Raw genomic sequence first — 13,777 nt, 5'->3', positions numbered from 1 at the left:
TGGACATCCAAGATGTCCTCAGAACCGTCCTCTTCTAATATCCATTTACAGTCTGCCCACTCCCCCTCTTCTATATAAATTACTACAGACCAATAACCAGAAGAACTATTGGAAAATACAACTTCAAAGAGTGTGGGATCTTCAAAGTACAACTCGTCGACATCTGGACCTAATTCTAGCACTAGATACATGACAGTAAAACTGCACTCCAACAAAATATATATGTATATCTCAGTAATCACCTACTGCTCTGTAGCCCTCTCTTCAGCAGCATCCTTGTCCAGCTGGAACCAATCAGTCACCACAGCAGCCCACCAAAACCAAGGCAACTCCTCTTGCTTTTGGCATCTAAGGCGGCATCTCCTGTCCTCCTTCTTCTTCGCTGCAGTCAACACTCCACGCCTTCCACTTCTTACAACGTGCTCCAGCTTCCGCCACTACCAAGCAACCCTTCCCCAAAACACGCCTTCTTGCTGTGGGTACTCCCCCCACCTCTCAGCTCTCTCTCCTTGGGTTTCCAGCCGTCACCACTTATCCTTCCGTATCCCTCGTGCTATCAGCTCCCGTCAGCGCTAAAACCTCCTGGCGCCTTGTTTCCCTTGAATTCCCGGCCTGCAGTTGACGTCCCCCAACGCTGTCGTCACCCACTGCAGCCAACCTCAACAAAACACAAAGCCACTCCTCTGCAGCAAACAGCGTGCTCACCAACCTACTCTACCGGCTCTCCTTCTAGTTGGCACCAGCCTCCGCCTTCAACTAAAACAGAGACCCAGCTCTCCCTCTCTTATACGGCAGCCACCTCAGGTCGGCCCAAGCAAAAAAAACCAAAGCTACTCCTCTGACTCCTCTGCAAGTCGCTAGTCACATCACAGCCCCAAGCCTGTTCTTTAACGAGGCCGCCACCTCTTCTTCGCTTGTTACACCTGAACCAGAGCCGTCTTCTAGGCTTGTAGCTGCACCAGAGCGGCTCCTTGCACCCAAGGCGGCCACAACCTGCTCTCCAAAGAGGTCTCTCCCTCTGTAGTATCACTGGCCACGCCTTCTAGCTACCAGGCGGCCACTCTCTCTGTCTTCATTTTCACCCCCTGGTCGGTGCCTTACAGAACTGTCTTCTTCTCGCTTACCCGCCAGCTTTGTATCAATGAGGTGATCACTACTTCTCGCTTTTGTGTCTTCGCCAGCCTTCTGGAGCTCCTCGCTGGCGGCTTCAGAAACCTCCACGTGGTCTCCTTGTTGAGATTCAAGCTCGTTGTTAGTGTGAGCCAGCTATGCTATGTGCTGGCAGATTAGGTAGGAACATGTGTGAGACATAAATGACCGCGTGTCCAGCTGGTCATAGTGTGTGGACATTAGCTAGGGTTAGTAGAGTGTGGACACAACTCATTGTGTGTTGTGTGGATTATGGATTAGTGCATTATGCTTTGTGTGAGAGTGGACATGGCTTCCCTCTATGGTTAGGGTTTGCAATATACATTAGGGTTTTCTCTTGTGTGTGTGTCTCCTCTCCCTCTACCGTTCTTTCAACTTGGTATCAGAGCCTTGTGCTGTTTATTAGGGTTTATGAGTGAGTGAGTGAAGAGGGAGAAGAAGCTGTGAAGAGAAGCTGTGAAGCTTGCCATTGGAGCTGTGAAGCTTGGAGCACACCAAATACTATCAGATCTGAAAGCTTGGCCTACCGGGTAAGGTCTTCTAAACATCCTTGAGCGGATTGCAGGTGATACAGGCAAAAGCAAAGCAAAATAGAGCAAATCAAAGCAAAGCAAAATTCTGGTTTTTGAAGCTTTCCATTAAAGCTTGGGAACATTGATGTATGGTGGAAATACATGTAAATTTGGCAAAGAAAACATGTATGTGACAATGAGGGATATAATGGAAACTCTTATGCAAGCCCTATTGTGATTTTGGAGCAATTTGAATGCATTTCAAAGTGTGAAAATCTCTGGTTTTTGAGCTCTCACAAAACAGTGAAAAAGAAGCCCAAAATTGAAGCATTTGGAGTGTGATTTTGGCTCAAATCCAACCATTGGTGGATTGCACATGTACCTAGGTGTGTTGGGCATCTATTATCATCATCAATTAGCATCACAAACTCTCCTAAACCCCCCTACAGCAGGCGGCGCTGAATCAACAGAGAAAACAGGGCAGATTTTGTACTTTTTGACTACGAGGAGATCAAATTCTCAGTGGGTGCTTGATATCTTCCACAACTTCTTTAGCAATTGGATGCTTTACACTTTGGAGAAGAGGGCTATGTGATTTTTTTGGTCAATGATGCTTAATTGAGCTGGGAATGAGCTGATTAAAATAGGCTGTCCACTGGTTGCAGAGAAACAGAGCATTTTTAATTGAGCAATTAATCCTTGGTCTTTTACAATTGGACAAATTCCTCTTACATGGAGTTTATGGACACTAATGCTAAGCTAATGAATGCCTGGTTACTCAATTTGGACAAATATTGAAGGAATTAGAGCAAATTTTCTACTGGTTTTTCTGGTTTTTTTAGTTTTTCCAAAAACAGAGAAAGGGGTTTTCAAAAATTGATATGTACACATGTCAGATGGTGTTGATACTCAACATTGAGGTTCATTAGGTGTCAATGCAAGTTGTCCATACTTGATTGCACCATTACATTGTGATTTGGAGCCTTGGAAGGCGTGTCAATTCAGGGTATCCCGCACTGAGTGAGTCAGTTCATCTTGGATGATTACAGGTTGATTTTCTACATCAAATTTGGAGTTTGTTGGCTACCTTGGAGTATCTGGAACATTCATTGGAGTGTGGTTGAGCTGAGGAAGGCTCATTTACAGATTTGAAGTGTGCGGAAGGTGTATGCATTGACCAAAAATGTCGGACAATCCAGTTCAGATTGTTGGTGAAAAGCTGGATAGGAAGAACTTCCAGGCATGGAAGTACAGGATAAAGAGTTTCTTGAAAGGAAAAGGATTTTGGAGTCTCATTACAGGTGCTGAGCCAGAGCCTGAGCTACCTCGGCAACCTACACAGCAGCAGCTTATTGCTCATAAGCAATGGTCAGAAAGAGCATTCAAAGTGCTGCATTATTTGTCTATATGTATTTCTGATGCTACGCTCATACACATACAGGATGCTGAGAATCCCAAAGATGCATGGGATACTTTGGTCAAGATGTTTGATACAGATACGAGTGCTCGCAAGTCTCAATTGCGATAGCAGATACACAATGTGAAAAGGAATAAAAGGAGCATACATGATTATGTGCAAGAAATCAAGAAGTTTGCAGATGCATTGGCCACAATAAATGCCCCCATGCCTGATGATGATTTAGTGGATATTACCTTGCGTGGTCTTGGCAAGGAATACAAATCCTTTGATACATCTATCTCAGTGAGGAGTACAGGTCTACCCGACTTCGATGAGTTGGTTTCACTCTTGTTGGTTGAGGAAATCAAGCTCAGTGATTCATTTCTGGATGCATCTACTAGCCATGATGATGGCAGAAATCAGGCTTTCTACTCGCAGAGAGGCTTTAGAGGCAGGGGGAGATTTGCATCACGTGGACGTGGTGGTAATGGTCGTGGATGGCAGGACAGGCCTCCACAACAGAATTTTCAGCCTTCATATGGTGCTCGAGGTGGTCGTGGATATGCACCTCAGCGAGGCAGAGGTACCCCCCGTGGTCGAGGACGTTGGCAAGGCCAACAAAATTCTATGCAAGATGTGGAATGCCATTATTGTGGCAAATATGGTCATATGGCGAGAGATTGTTTCCGCAAACAGAATGATTTGAGAGGGGGAAGAGCACAGCGTGGTGGTCATTATGGTGGAAATTATGCACAACATGGTGGTAACTATGCATCAAGCAGTAATGATGGCACTGCAAATCATTTGTTTGCCATGAAGCATGTTGTGGGTTCTATGACGACAAATGCTGAGAATGATGACACATGGTATATGGACTCAGGAGCATCAAACCATATGACATGTCATGGTGAATGGTTTGAGCATATGAAGCCTATGGATGTAAAAGGCTATGTGGAAACAGGTGATGATACCCAGCATGCCATTACACATGTTGGAAGTGTACCATTGGTCATGCACAATGGTCAGACAAAGTCTATGTCAGATGTGCTGTATGTGCCTTCGATCACTAAAAGCTTGGCCTCAATTGGTCAAATGGTGGAACAGGGATTACAGGTTTGTTTCAATGAGCATGGATGCTTCGTTGAAGATTTCAAACATGGATGTAGAGTGATTGCTAAAGGCAAGAAAGAAGGAAGACTGTTTAAGCTGGATGCTGGAATTCCTGAGCTAAAATCAGCCATGTTCTCAAAGAGCAAAAATGTGGTACAGGACATTGATATGTGGCATAAGAGGATTGGACATGTCAATATACAGAGATTAAAGAACATGCAAACAAGAGGCATTGTCAATGGATTGCCTAGGTTCAAATATGATGGACATATGCATGTTTGTGAAGCCTGTCAGTTTGGAAAGCAGGCAAGGTTGAGGTTTCCTAGAGAAGGAAATATGAGTAACAGGCCATTTGAGATAGTACATAGTGATGTATGGGGTCCTGCACAAAACCCATCTATCAAAGGCAGTTTATACTATGTTACATTCATAGATGATTTCAGCAGGATGACATGGATATACTTTCTCAAAGAGAAGAGTGAAGTATTGAAAAAGTTCATGGATTTCAAAGCTTTTGCAGAAAATCAATATGGCTGTTGGATTAAATGTCTGAGGACAGATGGAGGTGGTGAATACACCTCAAAAGCTTTTGAGCATTTCTTGAGGAAGCATGGAATAAGAAGACAATTGACTTGCAGGTATACACCTCAGTAGAATGGTGTGGCTGAGAGAAAGAATAGAGTCATATGTGAAGTGGCAAGGGCAATGCTTAATGAAAAGAGCATGCCAGATTACTATTGGGCAGAAGCATGTGCTACTGCAGTGTATATACTGAACAAAACACCTACAGCAGCCATTCATGGAAGCACGCCAGAGATGCGGATAACAGGTTACAGGCCAGACATTAGACATCTCAAAGTTTTTGGATGCATAGCTTATGTACATGTGCCTGATGAAAGAAGAAGGAAGTTGGATCCTAAAGCAGAGAAATGTGTATTTGTTGGATATGCACAGGATCGAAAGGCATACAAATGTTATAACCCTCAAACTAGACAAGTAGTCATCTTACGTGATGTGGTGTTTGATGAGCTTGCTAGTTGGTACAAAGCAAAAGATGAGGGAGTTATTGAGTCACTTGAGGCTGATGTTCATATGAACTTGCCACCACAAGCAAGTTCTAGTTCTACTACTCTGTCTGGGCCAACAGAGCAGAAGCTGAGAGTAGCAGTGTACGTCCATGGTCAGGACGTTTGAGGCATGAGAGTATGAGCACTGGGAGTAGTGCTATGGATAAAGGCAAGAAGAAAGTCGAAGGAATTGGAATCACAGGTTATGAGTCATCTAGTTCTGAGAGTTTCGATGAGGAGCTTGGTATACCTATTTTACGCACACCTGGTGCGAGGCAGGACAGATATGTGCCACCACATGCTAGAGTTACAGGTGTACAGAGTGACCCGCATGCATTGCGAAGATCCCAGAGAGTCAGATATCCTGTTGACAGATTGACATATAGAGATTTTTCTATGCACTATGCATATATGACATCTATGGTGAAGCATGTGGAACCTACATGCTATACAGAGGCTTTTGGAGAGCATGTATGGGAAAAAGCAATGGATGTTGAGATGGACGCATTGGTCCATAATGATACATGGGACTTGGTTACATTACCATAGGACAAGAATGTTATTGGATGTAAATGGGTTTACAAGGTGAAGTGCAAACCTGATGGTTCTATTGAGAGACATAAAGCAAGATTGGTAGCAAAGGGTTATGCACAGAACCAAGGATTGGATTATGATGAGACGTTTAGTCCAGTGGCTAAGATGGGCACAGTGAGAGCAGTCATTGCTATGGCTGCAGCTAATGGCTGGGAAATGCATCAGATGGATATCAAGAATGCATTTCTGAATGGAGATCTACAAGAGGAAGTGTACATGGCACAGCCAGAAGGGTATGTACACCCTAGATTTCCCACTCACGTATGCAGATTGAAAAAGGCATTGTATGGTCTAAAGCAAGCACCTCGTGCTTGGAGTGATAAGATGAGCAGATATCTTATCTCACTTGGTTTTCAGATTTCTACAGCAGATTCTTCACTCTATGTGAAGAAGACAGAGCATGGGATTGTTTTGCTAGTCATCTATGTGGATGACTTGATTATCACAGGTGATCATGGTGCAGATGTGATGCATGTCAAGAAAGCTTTGAGTGGGCAATTTGACATGAAAGATCTTGGTGAGTTGAGATACTTCCTTGGAATTGAAGTGGTGAAAGATCATGCAGGTACTTGGTTAGTACAGCGCCAATATGCATTGGATATGTTGGCAAAGTATGGCATGACAGGGTGTAAGCCTATGAGTACACCTTTGGAGCAAAATGTGAAGTTGCGGGCTGATTATGGCGAGGAATTGGATGATCCTTCTATGTACATGAAGATGGTTGGTAGTCTCATATACATGACTATCACACACCCGGATTTGAGTTATGCTGTGGGGCTAGTGAGTCAGTTTATGCAGAGCCCCAGGAAACCACATTTGGATGCAGTGAGACGCATCATGAGATATGTGAAGACCACAGCACATTATGGTCTATTTTATGAGAGTGGTAAAAGCTTGGACATACATGGCTACACAGATGCTGATTGGGCAGGTAGCGCATATGACAGGAGGTCTACTAGTGGATATGCTTTTACACTTGGTAGTGCTGTGGTGAGTTGGAGTAGCAAGAAGCAACCTACAGTTGCTTTATCTAGTACAGAGGCTGAGTACAAAGGTGCAGCCATTGCTACTTGTGAGGCTAAGTAGAGTGTGGACACAACTCATTGTGTGTTGTGTGGATTATGGATTAGTGCATTATGCTTTGTGTGAGAGTGGACATGGCTTCCCTCTATGGTTAGGGTTTGCAATATACATTAGGGTTTGCTCCTGTGTGTGTGTCTCCTCTCCCTCTACCGTTCTTTCAAGTGTCTCCTCACTTGTGGCCACGTGTCTCCTCACTTGTGGCCACGTTTATCATTATTTTTTATTTTGTTTAAGGCCTAAGAGATGGCCACCCCAAATATTTCCCATTTCACACCCTGTGCTCAAAGCTACATTCCTTCATCCTAAATTGCCCATGTCTCCACATACTCTTCAAATACAGCTTTGAGTGCCCATGGATACTTGGACACGCACACATTTCCAGAGCTGCCAAACAGCTGATACCACCTCGAGCTGACCACATTCCGGACAGGCCTCAAAACAAAACCATCCACAAAATCACTCTGCCAACACGTTCACAAGCTAAGTCTTCACACATGCCATGCACACGTATGTACACAAGCCCAAAACATCTCTCAGAAAAACTCCTAACATACTTTGCCAACCACCTAGCCTGCAGGACATTCATGTCCTAGCAGTTTGTATCCATAAACTGTCAGCCTCTTGGGTCAAAAGGCCACTGTTGCATGTCTCTTCCAATTATACACGCCTGCCCATCTATTTCTTCTAGGTGATATACCAATTGGGAGTTCCTTTCATTCAAAACGAATGGCATCTCACCATTCTGACTATCCTCTTCATGCACACTCTTAGTATCACCAAAAACTGGGTCTGCATAACCCTCATCCACATCTTTTTCTTCTTGGGTCAATCCCAAACATACTTGGGCCTTACTTGCCCACTGCACAGCTACAGTTAAAAGCATATGCATTAACATTTTGCAACCAAAATCCTTGGGCCTTTGATTACCTGGCTCATAAGCATTCACTGTTGTGGAAAAATTTTCGTCTTTTTCCAGCATAGCATTCCCAAACCTCATAATTCTAAATTCACTTGACTCTGGCTCCCACATGCCAGGTTGCTCAAACATTAGTTCTTCTTCAACCGGTTCAATAAGAAAACTCCCAGAATCCAGCACATAAACATTGCTCTCACTCACAGGATCATTCGTGGTGACCAGCTTTCCACTTCCACTGTCCTCTTCGGAAGAGAGACTCATTTTCGAAGGTGCTTCAAGCATCATGTTGTCCTCTACTTCCTTATTGCCCAACCACCTTTGGTTCTTCTTCAGGCTAAAGATTTTCCTTCGTCTCACCCCTCGTGTCAAATCTTGCTAGATCCTCCATTTGCAGTCCATCTCCTTCAATCTCTTCGTCTACTTGCTCTTCCACTCCATCCTCTTCTTGTAGACCATCTTCTGTCTCTCCCCTGTCCACCTTAGGTTCCTGAACTGGCTCTTTAAGCCAAGAGAGGCATCTGTTGACATCTAAATCCCTGCCTATGATTGGCAAAACCTTATTCTCTGTAAGAATTTTCTCTGCTTGAACTTTAGAAGCATAAATAACATCACTTAACACACCGTGACTAGTGGAAACATTATCAGAAATCTGGCAATTCTCATAACCATAAGCTGGCATAACATCCACCGCTATAGACTTCACAGTGCTCTCATTAAACTGCCCAAAATCTTTGGCGACTGCCTTAGGATTTACCTGGTACATTCCCTTGCCAATTTGTTGGTACATAGTAGGTGTTTGTTGCACAAAATCAACCTGGACCATATTCACATCAAGACAACCATTCTTGACCACTTCGTCTTCCTTGATCATCCCATAATCTGCCATTTTCTTCAGCTTCCATTCTTTCTCTTCCGCAATCCTCACCGCCTCTTCATAAGTAGAAGGTTGCTTCAAGTCCACTTTTACCAACAAACTTTGCTTCAAACCTGCTATGAATCGCATCTTCTTCACAAACATGGGGGGAACTTCTGTTTCAAGAGCTAAACACCATCTTGTCCATAGCTCACTGAAAATTGTAACATAACTTGCCACACTCTGGCTTTCACCTTGCTTCAGCTGCTACTGGAGCTCCTGCCAAACGTCATTGGTATCTTCTCTTCTCTGAAACTCCTTTGTAAGGGCTTCTCTTTTCCACCATCCTCATTCGAGATGGACTACCAATCATTCTTTTTGCTTCAAACCCTCGAAGCCATGTACCCGCTGTGCCCTTCAAAAAGATCTGGAAGAGCCTTAAAATTTGATCCAGATTATCCACATGGTTGGTAATACATGCTACCTCCATTTGCTCCAAGAAATCCTCTACATCCTCATTCTTATCACCGTGAAATTCAGGATAAGCAAACGCCATGGTTGCAACCTGTAAACTGAAGGAACTTGAAGAAAGATCCTCAGTTGGGGGCACCAGAAAACTGTCAGGAGGCTGCGAAAAGAAGAAATGCCTCTATAGCTACCTACCCAGCAGCCTTGGAAGACACAACAAACACAAGGGGCACCACCAGCACGATGTTGGAAACAGAAATCACTCTTCACCACCCACCCATGCCAGACAGACAACACAAAACAGAAACTATATTTCAGTAGAAATCCTCATCTCTACATAGCTGGACATCCAAGATGTCCTCAGAACCGTCCTCTTCTAATATCCATTTACAGTTTGCCCACTCCCCCTCTTCTAATATCCATTTACAGTCTGCCCACTCCCCCTCTTCTATATAAATTACTACTGACCAATAACCAGAAGAACTATTGGAAAATACAACTTCAAAGAGTGTGGGATCTTCAAAGTACAACTCATCGACATCTGGACCTAATTCTAGCACTAGATACATGACAGTAAAACTGCACTCCAACAAAATATATATGTATATCTCAGTAATCACCTACTGCTCTGTAGCCCTCTCTTCAGCAGCATTCCTGTCCAGCTGGAACCAATCAGTCACCACAGCAGCCCACCAAAACCAAGGCAACTCCTCTTTCTTTTGGCATCTAAGGCGGCATCTCCTGTCCTCCTTCTTCTTCGCTGCAGTCAACACTCCACGCCTTCCACTTCTTACGACGTGCTCCAGCTTCCGCCACTACCAAGCAACCCTTCCCCAAAACACGCCTTCTTGCTGTGGGTACTCTCCCCACCTCTCAGCTCTCTCTGCTTGGGTTTCCAGCCGTCACCACTTATCCTTCCGTATCCCTCGTGCTATCAGCTCCCGTCAGCGCTAAAACCTCCTCGCGCCTTGTTTCCCTTGAATTCCTGGCCTGTAGTTGACGTCCCCCAGCACTGTCGTCACCCACCTGCAGCCAACCTCAACAAAACACAAAGCCACTCCTCTGCAGCAAACAACGTGCTCACCAACCTGCTCTACCGGCTCTCCTTCTAGTTGGCACCAGCCTCCACCTTCAACTAAAACAGAGACCCAACTCTCCCTCTCTTATACGGCAGCCACCTCAGGTCGGCCCAAGCAAAAAAAACCAAAGCTACTCCTCTGACTCCTCTGCAAGTCGCCAGTCACATCACAGCCCCAAGCCTGTTCTTTAACGAGGCCGCCACCTCTTCCTCGCTTGTTACACCTAAACCAGAGCCGTCTTCTAGGCCTGCAGCTGCACCAGAGCGGCTCCTTGCACCCAAGGTGGCCACAACCTGCTCTCCAAAAGGTCTCTCCCTCTGCAGTATCACTGGCCACGCCTTCTAGCTACCAGGCGGCCACTCTCTCTGTCTTCATTTTCACCCCCTAGTCGGTGCCTGCAGAACCGTCTTCTTCTCGCTTACCCGCCAGCTTTGTATCAACGAGGCGATCACTACTTCTCGCTTTTGCATCTTCGCCAGCCTTCTGGAGCTCCTCGCTGGCGGCTTCAGAAACCTCCACGTGGTCTCCTCACTTGTGGCCACGTTTATCATTATCTTTTATTTTGTTTAAGGCCTAAGAGATGGCCACCCCAAATATTTCCCATTTCACACCCTGTGCTCAAAGCTACATTCCTTCATCCTAAATTGCCCATGTCTCCACATACTCTTCAAATACAGCTTCGAGTGCCCATGGATACTTGGACACGCACACATTTCCAGAGCTGCCAAACAGCTGATACCACCTCGAGCTGACCACATTCCAGACAGGCCTCAAAACAAAACCATCCACAAAATCACTCTGCCAACGCATTCACAAGCTAAGTCTTCACACATGCCATGCACACGTATGTACACAAGCCCAAAACATCTCTCAGAAAAACTCCTAACATTGGTTTCACCACTTAAAGAATAATTGCTTAGGTAAGCAGCAAAGAAAAATCCTAGTTTACAAAATAAGAACTTTTTGTTCAACATCTAACTCTGGTATAGCTTTCCTATAGCAAGTAGACACTACTATGCCACAATGAAAATGTTGGGTATTTGTCTCATGTTGGATTAGCCATGATGTTTCCACAATTTAATTCCCATTATCATGAAATCTGCCGAAGCCAAAGAACTCTTGCATGACTCTTTTCTTAAACATGGTAAAGATTGTTTCTCCCCTTCCAAAAATCATTTCTCCAATGTTCATACAAGAACCTTATACCAAAACTTGCCAATGTGGATTGACGGGGAGATTAGCAGTTTTGAACAAACATTTTCTTTGTACTTTGCTTAAATTTTGTAAGTAGTTTCCAGAAAAAAAATATCAACATTGAATTTTCCATCTCCCATCAAATTAAGAAGGATGTTTTTTATTTAAAAAAATAATTTCTTTCGTTAAATTATTGAGAACCTTATGCGTAGGCCTTTTTCTTGGGGTCTTTTGATTAAATCCCTATGTATAAGGCGTGCACATAATAATGCATATGACTTTATACATAAGGCATTATGCATAGGCTTACACATAATGCTTTAACTTTATATATAGCCCTAATGCATAAGGCCTTGTGAATACCTAGGTGTAACAAAATGCAACTTGTCCATTAACATAAATAGTAGGACCTTCACAGAATAGGAACTTGGTAAGAGAAGAGATGATGAATAATTTCAAATTACTAATTCCAAAAAACAATTGCAAAAACAATGGCAAAACGCATCACAATTTCCTTCCACCCATGTGGCAATTTGGAAATACACTTTGGAAAGACACTAAGGTGGAGGATTGTTTACACCATGAATGAAGGGCACACAAAGTGGTGATGAATGCAAATATTAAAACTTCTAAATGTATATGATGAAACCTTCCAAACCCATCTATATCGACCACCTATGAACAATCATGGATCAAGCTCTCCTAATAATGATAATACATCTACCTAATCAAAGCCTAATCCTACACTAATTATAACACAATTAACATGACTAATCTTAGGTGGGTGTGATACCTACGTGAACTCATGATGATGAGTGTGTGCTAATTAAATCGCACTCAAGTTAATTAGACTCTAAGATAGATTAACTTGGACACATAGAGAAACTTGAGATAAGTGCAAGTGATTATTTTTCATTCCTTGAAACGGCCTCCTTTTATACGAGGAGATACACCCTTGGTCTTGTATGTTAATGTGGGATTGCTTTAGGTTTTTCACTTTCCCTTTGTACAGAGAAAATTCAAATTTGTGTTTGTTTTCTTTAGTAGCTATCCTCAAAAGCTTTCTTTTCCTCCTAATTAGTAATTATGGTTCTCATTGTTTTCTATCCTCTAATTAATCATTATTGTTCATATTATAGATTCTCCTTCTTAGGAGGGGCAAGAAAGTGTGATGAAAAGAGGTAAAGTGTAATATATATATATATATATATATATATATACATATAACACTTACTTATGAACTTATATATATATATATATATATATATATATATATATATATATAGAGAGAGAGAGAGAGAGAGAGAGAGAGAGTTTTCTATGTGTTGATTGACATATGAGATAATTTTAATATGGTTTTGTATTTAACGAACACTAAGGATGTCATCGACAAGGAGAATGTTCACATTTATATTTGGCAAGAGACAACAAATCCACGCTATCAATTAATCTAATTAATCACTCTTTCAAATTTTTTGCTTCAATATCATTCTCATTGTTTTCTATAAGCTAATAATCCTTTTTTTTATATATTATAGATCCTCGTACATGGGAAGGGCAAGCAAGTGCATCACTATTAATTGATCTCTTAAAGTGTACTGGTATTTTATGGTATGGAAACCTACATTCTACACATTTATTTTTTGGTATATGTAAACTTTTTGTGTTTTTATTTCAGTGATTTATCTTTAGAATAGGGAATATCTTTATTATTTTGAACCAAGATTGTTGCTAGGGTTATATGGATAAGACCTTTGGACAAAAAGTTTTGGCATCCTTGGACTCTACAATCTGAGCCTGTAGAACATCGTTGATCAGCTCCATGTTACTATCATGTTTATGGACTACCGAGGGCTTGCAAACATAGATCTTCAGTGTATGGGTTCTTAACAATACGATCCCTTTGGATTCAAGATTTATAGTCCTATACATACACCTCTCTTAGCTCAGAGGAAGGTTTAAATTTCAGTAATTTTTTCTGTCCTAAACATTAAAGTCTTACAATAGTTAACATTAATTCTTTTGAAATATTGGTTGGGTAGGTGCACGTGATGATTACACAATTGCAAGGAGAAGGCACCCGCTTGCTCAAAGACGCTTTTGAAGCTTTTGCACAACACTTCTCTTAACGAGATAAAGAAAAGCAAAGAGTAATATATATATGACTTATAAATTTATTTACGTGCAGGTCAATGATGCTGGAGCTCTATGGAGTGTTTTGTGCTATTTAAGAACTTGACACTATTGTCATTTTAATGTGGCTCATAAGGAAGCATATTTTTAGTTATGAATAATTTTTTGGTGACACTTGTTTTAGGATGATTTATTCAAGTAATAACAAATATGTAACTCT

This window comes from Cibotium barometz, chromosome 21 (assembly GCF_041138505.1).
Source record: "Cibotium barometz isolate CiBa-2024 chromosome 21, ASM4113850v1, whole genome shotgun sequence".
Classification (NCBI taxonomy): Eukaryota; Viridiplantae; Streptophyta; class Polypodiopsida; order Cyatheales; family Cibotiaceae; genus Cibotium; species Cibotium barometz.
Note: the sequence above shows the minus strand (reverse complement) of the source record.